The sequence below is a fragment of the Halichoerus grypus genome, chromosome 6, assembly GCF_964656455.1.
Source record: "Halichoerus grypus chromosome 6, mHalGry1.hap1.1, whole genome shotgun sequence".
Taxonomy (NCBI): Eukaryota; Metazoa; Chordata; class Mammalia; order Carnivora; family Phocidae; genus Halichoerus; species Halichoerus grypus.
In genome coordinates, this window is record NC_135717.1 from 172218652 (window position 1) to 172231454 (window position 12803).

Here is a 12803-nt window from a genome sequence, read left to right on the forward strand (position 1 = left end):
AAAACTTTTATTCACCCAAAAACCTGCACACGGATATTTATAACAGCTTTATTCATATTTGCCAAAACTTGGAAGCAACCAAGATGTCTTTCAGGAGGTGAATGGATAAATAAACTTTTGTATATCCACACAATGGAATATTCTTTAGCATTAGAAAGATATGAGCTATCAAGCCATGAAAAGACGTGGAGGGGGGAGCCTGGGTGGCGCAGTGGGCTGAGCAGCCCACTCTTGGTTTCGGCTCCAATCTTGATCTCAGGGTTCTGGGATGGAGCCCCAAGTTGGGCTCCATGCTCCGTGTGGAGTCTGTTTAAGACTCTCCCTCTCTCTTCCCCTCTCCCTCCCCCACTAAAATCAATAAATAAATCTTAAAAAAAAAAGACATGGAGGAAAGTTAAATGGATATTACTAAGTGAAAGAAGCCGATCTGAAAAGGCTGTATGCGGTATAATTCTAGTTCTATGGCATAACAGAAAAAGACAAAACTGTGGAGACAATAAAAAGATCATTGGTTGCTAGGGGCTGGGGGGAGGGAGCAAGGAATGAATAGACTGTGTGATACTGTAGTGGTTGATATCTGTTATTATACGTTTGTCCAAACCCATAGAGTGAACCCTGATGTAAACTATGGGCTTTGGATGACAGTGGTGTCAATGGAGGTTCATCAGTTGTAACAAAGGCACCACTCTGGTAGGGGGGGATGTTGATAACAGGGGAGTCTGGGGTTGAGGGGTAAGGGTATATGGGAAATCTCTGTACATTCCACTCAAGTATGCCGTGAACCTAAAACTGTTCAAAAAAATAAAGTCTATTTTTTTTAATGGGCAAAGGATTTGAATAGCTATTTCTCCAAAGAAGATATACAGTGACCAATAAATACATGAAAAGACACTCAATATGGTTAGTCATTAGGTAGATGCAAATCAAAACCATAACAAGAGGGGCACCTGGGTGGCTCAGTCGTTAAGCGTCTGCCTTGCTCCCTGCTCCGCGGGGAGCCTGCTTCTCCCTCTCCCACTCCCCCCCTGCTTTGTTCCCTCTCTCGCTATGTCTCTCTCTGTCAAAAAATAAATAAAAAATCTTAAAAAAAAAAAAAACACCATAACAAGATACCATTTCTCACCCACTGGAATCCTAGAATAAAAAGACAATAGTCAGTGTTGGTGAGGATGTGGAGAAATTGGAACTCTCATACACGGCTGGTGGGAATGTAAAATGATGCAGCCACTTCAGAAAACAGCCTGGCAGTTCCTTAAAAACTCCAGTCCTAGGTATCTACCCAGAAGAAATGAAAACATTTGTCCATATGCAAATGTTCATAGCAGCATTGTTCACAGTAACCAAAAAGTAGAAACAACAGCTTACCACTACCCCCCAAAAGTCCATCAACTGATGGATTAAAAAAAAAAGTGGTTAGAAATGTGGGATATATCCATACAATGGAATACTCTTCAGCTATGATCAACCTTGAAAACATTATGCTAAATGAAAAAAGCTAGATGCAAAATACATATAGTATGATTTCATTTATATGAAGGGTTCAGAAAAGGCAAATCTACACAGATGAGTGGGTTAAGTGGGAATGCAGAGTGAATATAGCATGAGGTTTCTGGGTTTTTTTATTTATTTAAATTCAATTAGCCAACATATAGTACATCATTAGTCTCAGATGTAGTGTTCAATAATTTATCATTTGCATTTCTGTTTAGGCAGAGGGAGATGCTCTGAAATTAGTTTGTGATGTAGTGTACAACTTGGTAAATAGACTAAAGTCCTTTGAATTGTACACTTAAAATGAGTGAAGGATAAATTTTATGTTATATAAATTATATCTCAATCAAGCTATTGGGAAAAATGACCTCAGATGATTTTTCAAATGTGTGAAGTCCAGTGTATTTTAATAATGCCTTCTTGCTCTCTTTGCCTTAAAGAAAGAAAAAAAAAAAAAACCTGTTTGTCTTTGTTAAAAACAATGATTTTAGAAAATTGGGAAAGATTAACACAGTACAGAAGATAAATATCCTCTATAGAATTAGAAGCAAAGTAGTATATAGTGAAAAGAATTTATTGTCAGTTCCTGATACCAGTTACAAGCCGTATGTCAAGTTACCTTTTCCCCATGAACTTTGGTTTCCACATCTGTAAAATGGGGATAATAGTGGCTACCACGCAGGGTTGTGAGGATTAAAGGAGGTAATGTATGTAATGTGGAGTGCCTAGAAGATGTTTGGTGCACACAGATGTTTGTTAAGTGTCTACTAATCAGATTATGAGAATCCTGTTAACTTTCTTTAGCCTCAATCCGTATAACATTACACAGAGTAGATCCTAGTGATCAAGAGCCAGTGAAGGGTGGCAGTCTTGTGGGGGAGGGGGTGGAGTTTATCCAGGGTATTTTCTTGATCCTATGTTTGCATCTAAGACCCTATTTTTTACTTACATTGTACATTATGCCCCAAATTAAGAAAATGTCAATATTCTGTAACAAAGAATGTTACTTTATTGGGGGGAGGGTGTTAATATAGATGTGGGTTAAAGGCTTACCACTACCCCCAGCCCCTCTTGTCACTGTCCTTGGTACCCAGTGAATGTTACATTGAGTCGAATTGAAGCCGTCGACATTTATGAGACTTGTTCAGTTGATAGTGGAGTGAGAACTAGATCCCCAAATTTCTTATTCAGTGTTTTTCTTCCACTCCCTCCCTCTCTCACCCCACTTGGAGTCCCCAGATGGAGGCAAAACCAGGAACTGATTCATCAGCGTCCAGAAACACAGCCATACAGCGCCTCCTGCTTGGCCTTTTCTTTCTGGTCCCTATAGGGAAGGGAAAGCGGCTTTTATCATCTTCCCTGTGTTATAACACACATTTTAAAGTAAATTGTAGATTCATATGTATAAGAAATAAAACAGAAAGGTCAGGTGTGCCCTTCACTCAGTTTTTCCCAATGGTAGCATTTTGTAAAATAATAGTAACAATAGAACCACCAGAATATTGACATTGATACAATCAAGATACAGAACATTCCCATTACAAGGATCCCTCATGTTTCCCTTCCCCCAACCCCTTCTTGGTCCCTGATAAAGGGACTCCATTTTGTCATTTCAAGAATGTTATACTTTTGGGGTGCCTGGGTGGCTCAGTCGTTAAGCGTCTGCTTCGGCTCAGGTCATGATCCCAGGATCCTAGGATCGAGCCCCGCATCGGGCTCCCTGCTCAGCGGGAAGCCTGCTTCTCCCTCTCCCCCTCCCTCTGCTTGTGTTCCCTCTCTCGCTGTGTCTCTCTCTGTCAAATAAATAAATAAAATCTTAAAAAAAAAAAAAAAGAAAGAAACTACTGAATTATCTTCCAGAGTGACTGAACTATTTTACACTCCCATTAGCAATGTACAAGTGGTCCAGTCCTCCATATCCTGTTCTGCGTTGCTGCAGTAACTTTTGTATTTTAGCCACTCTGACAGATGTGTGTAGGGATACCTCATTGTTTTAATTTGCATTCTCCTTATGGGTAGTGATGTTGAACATCCTTTTAAATGCTTATTTCCCATCTTATATTCTCTCTACTGAAATGTTTTTTCATGTCTTTTGTTCATTTTCTAATTAGATTGTTTGTTTACCTGGTGAATTCTAAGAGTTCTTTAGTCTAGATACTAGTCCTTTGTCAGATATGTGGTTTGCCAATATTTCCTCCCACTCTGTAGCTTGTCTTTTCATCTTTTCAACAGGGTCTTTCCCAGAGCAAAGGTGTTTAATTTTGATGAAAGCCAACTTACCAACTTTTTCCTTCTTACGGATTGTGCTTTTGGTGTCAAATTGAAGAACCCTTCGCCAAGCCCTAGGTTCAGAAGATTTTCTATGATTTTTTCCCCCAAAGCTTTATGTTTTACATTTAAGTACATGATGCATTTTGAATTAACTTTTGTATAAGGTGTTAGATTTAGATAAAGATTCTTTTTTTTTTTTTTTTTGCCTGTGGATGTCCAATTACTCCAGAACCATTTGTTGAAAACCCAGTTTTTCTCCACTGAATTGCTTTTGCACCTTTATCAAAAGTCAGTTGAGGGGCGCCTAGGTGGCTGTCAGTTAAACATCCGCCTTCAGCTCAAGTCAGGATCCCAGGGTCCTGGAATGGAGCCCCACTTCGGGCTCCATGCTCAGTGGGGAGTCTGCTTCTCGCTCATCCTCTCCCTCTGCCCCTCTACCCCCACTCATGTTCTCTCTCTGTCTCAAATAAATAAAATAAAAAGATTTTTAAGATTTTATTTATTTATTTGACAGAGAGAGAGAGAGAGAGAGCACAAGCAGGGGGAGGGGCAGGCAGAGGGAGAGGGAGAAGCAGGCTCCCCGCTGAACAGGGACCCTGACATGGGGCTTGATCCCAGGACCCTGGGATCCTGACCTGAGCTGAAGGCAGACGCTCTCAACCGACTGAGACACCCAGGCACACTTCCTTATCTCATGTTTCTTTGCTGAGACTTTTTTATTTTGTTTCAGGCATGTTCATAAATGCTTGTTGAAGCATGTTTATGATGGCTACTTTAAAATCTTTGCAAATAATTCTGCCTTTGTCATCTTGCTGTTGGCATCTAGTGATTGGGTTTTTTTTTGTTGTTGTTCAGTTTAAGCTGTTTCTTGTTTTGGATATGATGAGGGATATTTTAATTGAAACCTGGACATTTTGGGTATTATGTTATGAGATCCTGGAGCTTATTTTTTTTTTTTTAATGGTAGCTTCCTTTGACACCACTCCAGCAGGGGAAATGGAGAAGCTTCCTTGTTACTACAAGTCGGGGAAGAAGTCCAGGTTCCCCACTCGGCCTTAGTTGGCACTAAGGAGGGCCTCATAGTAATTAGCAGGAGAGGTAGTTCTGGCTGCCTACAGATCTTCCTCTTACACCTCTCGGGTCGCTAAGGGTCGAGTGCTCATTACTGCTCCTCCGCTGTGGCTTCCACAGACCCCATGCGAGGGAGGTTGCTTTTTACCCATGGTCAAAGGTGAAAGTCCCGCCTCCCTGCTAGGTCTCCTCTGACAGTGCTCAGTAGGAAGGGGGAGATATACGAGGTGTGGTACATCTGAGCCCAGGGCCCCATGTGACTGCATACGTTACGTGCCTGTGAAGCTGGCTCTGAAAATAACCTTATCACTTTAGGTTGCCACCTAGAGAGGGAGATCTCACAAAGCATGGGCCGAAATCAGAGTCCTCAGGAGCAGAGAATAGGGGGCAGGAATCTGGATTTCGGGCCCTTACCCTCTGTGTGACCATGGCCTGCATTTCCCCAGACATTTCCTGAGTGGTGTTTGCGGCCAGCCATTGAGCCAAATACAGAGGACATAGAGGAGATGGAGACATAGTCCTTGCCCTCGTAAGCCTTGGCACTGCACAAACTCCTGGAATCTGGTAAAATTCTGGGCAGGGGGTGAGTGGCAACAATGCCTCGGGAATGACTTAGGATTCATTTCCCGCCAACCTGAGTTGAGGGCTCGGAGATTAAAATGATATAACAATATATAACAACAAAGAAGTGTGCAATTTCACTACTTCTTGCACATTTGAAATGTGGGCTGAAATTTTGGAGAGGTTGTGTATTCATGGCTCCTACCATACCCATCTTACTTTTTTCACTAAATGTCTCCAAGATCATTCTCTCAGTTTCTCTAGATCTGATTCATGTCAGTTCTGGAAAGAATTTGTAATGTGGATATATCATATTTCATATTTCAGCTGTTCCCCTATTCATAGATCTAGTGGTTTCCAACTCTGTGCTATTAAAACCCAGGGACATCTTCATTCATGCCTCATTTAAGCCTACCTGAGTGGGGTTTTCTCTGGAACAGATAACTAGGAGTAGAATTGCTGAGGCAAAAAGTATGTGCATTTTACATGGGTATTGCCAAGTGCCCTCTCCTCAGTGACTGGAAGTACTGGTTCCTTGCACCCACTTCAACATTTAATATTATCAGTTTTATAGTTTTGCCAACTTGAGGGGAGAAAATAATAGCTCTCTTTTTTTTCTTAATTTTCATGATTATTAATGAAATTGAGCTGCTTGTCATGTGGCCACTTTTATTTCTTCGTATCCTTTGCCCATTTTTCTATTTCATTGTCCAGTTGATTTGCAGGAATATTTTTTGTGGTCTCTGTATTAATTTTTGCCACATATACTGCAAATACCCCATTTCTTGTTTGTTTTCAACTTTGTTGATGGCTTTGTCATATAGAAGTTTAAATATTTATATAGTCTAAGTATTTTGTGTCTTATTTTTTTTTTTAAAGATTTTATTTATTTATTTGAGAGGGCGGGGAGGGGCAGATGGAGAGGGAGTGAGAGAATCTCAAGCAGACTCGTGCTGAGTTCGGACCCCAACGCGGGGCTTGATCTCACGACCCTGAGATCATGACCTGAGGTGAAATCAAGAGTTAGAGGAGCCACGCAGGCATCCCTGTGTCTAATTTTTTTTTTAAGATTTTATTTGAGAGAGAGAGAGAGAAGCAGACTCCCTGCTGAGCAGGGGAGCCCAATGTGGGGCTGGACCCCAGGACCCCAGGATCATGACCTGGGCCAAAGGCAGACATTTAACCGACTGAGCCACCCAGGCAGCCCCCCACCCGCCCCCTGTGTCTTATTTGTAAGAAGATCTCTTCTACTCCAAGGTTGCAAACATATTCTTTTTAAAAGTATTTTGAGAGGGATGCCTGGGTGGTTCAGTTAGTTAAGCATCTGCCTTTGGCTCAGGTAATGATCTCGGGGTCCTGGGATCGAGCCCTGCATTGGGCTCCGTGCTCCACGGGGAGCCTGCTTCTCCCTCTCCCCCTCTCTGCCTGCCGCTCCCCCTGCTTGTGCACTCGCTCTCTCTGACAAATAAATAAAATCTTTAAAAAAATACTTTGATAGACTTTTTGAATGCTTTTATTTATTCGTCTCTGTGGGGTCGTGAAAGCACGTTGCCCGTCAGGCTGTACTTGTGGTTAGACTTTAGGGCGCTGGGGCTCCCCATTCCTGCTGGGTGTTCGTTACCAGCCACCCAGCACTTCTCTGGCCAAGAATCCTCGAATGGGTTGCTCTCAGCTGGTGGTTGATCCCTCTGTTTTTGTCTGCTTGCCACAGGTGGGGAGAGAGGAAGTCTGTCACCTTTCTGCTTCACATGAGTCCCCCAGCCAGTTTTCCTGATCGGGTTCTGTCCTGCTCCCCAGACCTATCACTTTGATGAACAGTCAGAGACCCCCAGGGACCTTCCACCTTTCACGACGATGCTCTCTGCCTGTATTTAGTGCTTTCGTGTCCTCTGCCGACCTCCTCCTTCCGCCTTCCATTATTGAGGGATTCCTTAGAGCTTCTGGTGTACCAGGCATCACCTTTTGTTGTCCGGTGCTATTATGGATTTATTTTCAGATCTACATTCTTTTACCTCTGTGGTGTGAGGTAGGAGAGAGAGGCAGTGTGCAGGTGGCAGGCTGGTGTCTGGGCCCAGGGACCACTGAGAACCTTCCTATTGTCCTGACACTGAAAGCTGACTCGGCTCACTCAGAATTCTTGAGTCACAATCATTTCCCCTGAGAACTCTGTAGAACGTTACTCCACTCTCCGCTGGCAGTTAGTATTGCATGTGGCAATTCTGATACCATTCTGAGTCTTTATTCTTTTTAGGTAATCTGGTTTTCCCCTCTGCCTTAATGTTTTCTTTTCTTTCTTTCTTTCCTTTTTTTTTTTTAAGATTTTATTCATTTATTTATTTATTTATTTATTTTTTAAGATTTTATTTATTTATTTGACAGAGAGACACAGCAAGAGAGGGAACACAAGCAGGGGGAGTGGGAGAGGGAAAACAGGCTTCCCGCGAAGCAGGCAGCCCGATGTGGGGCTCGATCCCAGGACCCTGGGGTCATGACCTGAGCCGAAGGCAGACCGCTTAACGACTGAGCCACCCAGGCGTCCCACTTTACTCTTTTTAAAACCAACTTTATTGATGTATAATTGGCATACAACAAACTGTTGATATTGGTATTTGATAACATATACTTGTGAAACCATCATCACAATTAAGAGAATGAGCATATCTATCACCCGTAAAAGCTTCCTCATGTGCCTTTGTAATCCCTGCACCCCATCTCTCCCTCTTTGGAGCTCCATCCCAGACAACCATTGATCTGCTTTCTGTCATGAAAATGTATTTGCATTTTGTAAAATTTTATATAAATGGAATCATACAGTATGTATCCTTCTTTTGTTTTTTTAAAAGATTTTATTTATTTATTTGACAGAGACAGTGAGAGAGGGAACACAAGCAGGGGGAGTGAGAGACGGAGAAGCAGGCTTCCCGCGGAGCAGGGAGCCCAATGTGGGGCTCGATCCCAGGACCCTGGAATCATGACCTGAGCCGAAGGCAGACGCTTAACGACTGAGCCACCCAGGTGCCCCATAAGTATCCTTCTTTTTGGGCTTCTTTCACTCAGCAAAACTATCTTGCAATTCATCCTTATTGTTATGGGGATCAGTGGTCCATTCCTTTTATTGCTGAGCACATTCCATTATATGGATAGGCTGCATTTTGTTTACTTAATCACCTGTTCATGGATATTTGGGTTGTTTCCACTTTGGAGCTATTACAAATAAAGTTGTTATGAATATTTGTGTACACGTCATTGTGTGGAATATGTTTCCTTTCTCAGGTAAATACCTAGAATGGGATGGCAGGTAACACAGCAGGTGTATGTTTTTATTTTTAAAGAAACTGCCAAACTCCCAGAACTAGTCATATCATTTTATATTCTTATCAGCAGTGGTTGAGAGTTTCAGTTATTCCATTTCTCGTCAACGGTCAGTCTTTCTAATTTGAGACAGTCTTTAGTAGGTATGCAGTGATATCTTATGGTTTTAATTTGCATTTTCTTTCCCTAGTGACCAGCGATATTGAGAGTCTTTCCATGTGCTTATTTACCATCTGTTTATCTTCTTTGGTGAAGTATCTGTTTAAATCTTTTGCCCATTTTATTTTAGTTTTTTATTTAAGATTCTATTTATTTATTTGAGAGAGACAGAGTGAGAGAGAGAGAGTACGAACAGGGGGGAGGGGCAGAGGTAGAAGTAGGAGCCCAATAGGGGCCTCGATCCCAGGACCCCAAGATCATGACCTAAGCCAAAGTCAGACGCCCAACTGACTGAGCCACCCAGGCGCCCTATCTTTTGCCCATTTAAAAAATCATTTGTTTTCTTATTATTGAGTTTGAGAGTTCTTTGTATATTCTAGACAGATCTCTTAATTAGATATAGAATTTGCAAATATGTTCTCCTAGTCTGTGGCTTATCTTTCTATTCTCTTAATAGTATCTTTAGAAGATTCAAATTTTGATGAAGTCCAATATATCAGGTTTTTTCTATAATGGATCATGATTTTTGTGTTATATTGAGAAATCTTTGCTTAATCCGTGGTCACAAAGATTTTCTCCTATGTTTTCTTCTAGAAATTTTATGGTTTCAGGTTTTAGATTTAGGTCTATGATTAATTTTGAGTTATTTTTTGTACTGGGCATGAGATATGAATCAAAGTCCACTTTTCTCCATATGAATATGCAGTTTCTCCAGGACCATTTACTGAAAAGACTTTCCTCCAGGGAATTACATTTACACCTTTGTCTAAAATCGATTGACAGTATAAGGCTCTGCCTCTGGACTGTTCTGTTCCATCTCTCTTGACATCAACAATTTCATATTGTCTTGATTGCTGACCAACTTTGTTTTTTTTCAATATTGTTTGGCTATTTTGGGTCCTTCACATTTCCATATGAACCTTAGATACAGCATATTGGTTTTTTTTTTTTTAAGATTTTATTTATTTGAGAGAGAGAGAATGAGAGACAGAGAGCATGAGAGGGAAGAGGGTCAGAGGGAGAAGCAGACTCCCCGCTGAGCAGGGAGCCCGATGCGGGACTGGAGCCCGATGCGGGACTCGATCCCGGGACTCCAGGATCATGACCTGAGCCAAAGGCAGTTGCTTAACCAACTGAGCCACCCAGGCGCCCCCAGCATATTGGTTTTAACAACTAAAAAAGTTTGCTGGAATTTTTACTACAATTACACTGAATTTATAGATCAATTTGAGGGTGGAGTTGACATTTTAACAATGTTGAATCCTCTGATCCATGACCGTGGTATATCTCTTCACGTATGTAGGTCTTCTTTAATTTCTCTCAGAAGTGTTTTGCCGTGTTTAGTGTACAGATCTTGCACACATCTTTTGTCAGATTTTTTTCTACACATTTCATATTTTTGATGCTATTAAAAATGGTGTATTAAAATATTTCAATTCCCAATTGTTCATTGCTATTATATAGAAATATAATTGACTTTCTAAATTTTTAAAGATTTTATTTATTTATTTGCCAGAGAGAGAGGGAGAGAGCACAAGCAGGGGGAGCGGCAGGCAGAGGGAGAATCAGACTCCCCGCTGAGCAAGGAGCCCGATGCAGGACTCGAGCCCAGGATCCTGGGATCATGACCTGAGCCAGAGGCAGACGTTTAACCGACTGAGCTACCCAGGTGTCCCTGACTTTAAAAATTTTTTAATATACTTTATTTTTTAGGGTAGTTTTATGTTCACAGCAAATATAATTTGTTTTTATATTCATCCTTGCTAAACTATAGTAGCTTTTTGTATGATTCCATAGGATTTTATACACAATCATGTTTTCTGCAAAATAAAGACAGTTTTACTTCTTCCTTTCCAATCCAGCTGATTTTACTTCTCTTTCTCTGTCTCTCCTATTCTCTTTCTTTGTATGTTAAGCTTTGTAGCTCATTGAAAGGAGTGGTCATCTTTTATAATGGCTGATTATGATTACAAAATTTGAAAAACATTATTTAATCAATGAGCAACATTATGATATATTTTCAAGTGAAAGGCTTTTGTCTCATTTGCAATTTGCCACAGAAATTGATGGAGAAAAATGTTGTAGCTCTTTTATGAAATGGACACAAGTAGTATTATAAGATATATATTTTTGGTATATACATATAAATATGTATTTTTTGGTATAATATATATATATAATGCTGAATCATGCAGTAATAAGGCTCTGACTCTGGAGATCCGCTACTCAAAGTATAGAGTTTGACATCAGATTTTCAAATGTTAGGTTGATTGTTGGACTAGATTAGTCAGGGTGGGGAAGTTTGATGTTACGCTTTATTATTGACATCGTTGCCCTTTTCAGGAGTATGGCAGGTTTACTAATGGTGAAAGGCGCAATTATTTCTGTCTTTTGACTGAGTTCATTGTCTAAAACCTCTAGTATATCATGTAGAAAGGATGAAGGCAGACATCCTTGCCCTATTCCTGAACTTAGGGGGAAAGTATTCAGTATTTTACTACTGAGTGTTTTGTTAGCACTAAGTTTTTCATTGATGTCTTTCGTCAGGTTGAGGATGTTCCAAACTCCTCCTAGTTTGCTGAGAGGTTTTTTTTTTTTTTCAGAACAGATGTTGATTTTATCAAATGTTTTTTTATGCATCTATTGAGATAATCATATGCTTTTTCTTTTTTAGTTTGTTAATATGGTGAATTATGTTGATTGGTTTTGAATGTTGAAAAAACCTTGCATTCCTGAGGATAAACTCCTTTGGTATAGTGTATTATCGTTTTTTTTTTTTTTAAAGATTTTTATTTATTTATTTGACAGAGAGAGAGACAGCGAGAGAGGGAACACAAGCAGGGGGAGTGGGAGAGGGAGAAGCAGGCTTCCCGCCTGATATGGGGCTCGATCCCAGGACCCTGGGATCATGACCTGAGCCGAAGGCAGATGCTTAATGACTGAGCCACCCAGGCGCCCCAGTGTATTATCTTTTTTATAAGTTGTTAGTTTCAAGTTAAGATTTTCTCTTTAAATATATTAAGATTTTATTTATTTACTTGAGAGAGAGCAAGAGCGAGAAAGCACAGAGGGAGAGGGAGAAGCAGACTCCCCGCTGAGCAGAGAGCCTGACATGGGGCTCAATCCCAGGACCCGGAGATCATGACCTGAGCCAAAGGCAGACACTCAACCGCCTGAGCCACCCAGGCGCCCCCAAGTTAAGATTTTTTTTTTAAAAGATTTTATTTATTTATTTGACAGAGAGAGACACAGGGAGAGAGGGAAAATAAGCAGGGGGAGTGGGAGAGGGAGAAGCAGGCTCCCTGCTGACTCAGGGCTCAATCCCAAGACCCTGGGATCATGACCTGAGCCGAAGGCAGATGTTCAATGACTGAGCCACCCAGGTGCCCCAAGATTTTCTTAATAACATTTGCCCCTGTGTTTGTGAGGGGTGTTGTCCTGTTGTTTTCTTGTGTTGTCTTTGTCTGGTTTTGGTGTCGGATAATGCTGTCCTCATACAATAAGATGGAAAGTGTTCTCTTCTCTTTTTCTGGAAGAGTGTGTAGAATTGGTATTATTTCTTCCTTAAAAGTTTGGTAGAATTTACTAGTGAAGCTATATGGATCTGGAGTTTTCTTTGTGGGAATGTTAAGTAAATTTAATGTCTCTAACAGATATTGTGTTATCAGGTTATGTATTTCTTCTTGCATGAGCTTTGGTATTTTGTGTCTTTTAAAGATTTTGTCCATTTCCTCTGTATTGTCCAGTTGATTGGTATGGTGTGTTCATAATATTCCCTTATTACTGTTTTGGTATCTGTAGAATCTGCGTTGTTGTTACCTTCATCATTCTTGATATTGATCACTTGTATCTTATTTTTTTTCTGGTCTAGTCTATTTACAGAATTATACATTTTGTTGACCTCACAAAACCAGCTTTTGGTGTTACTGGTTTTTATT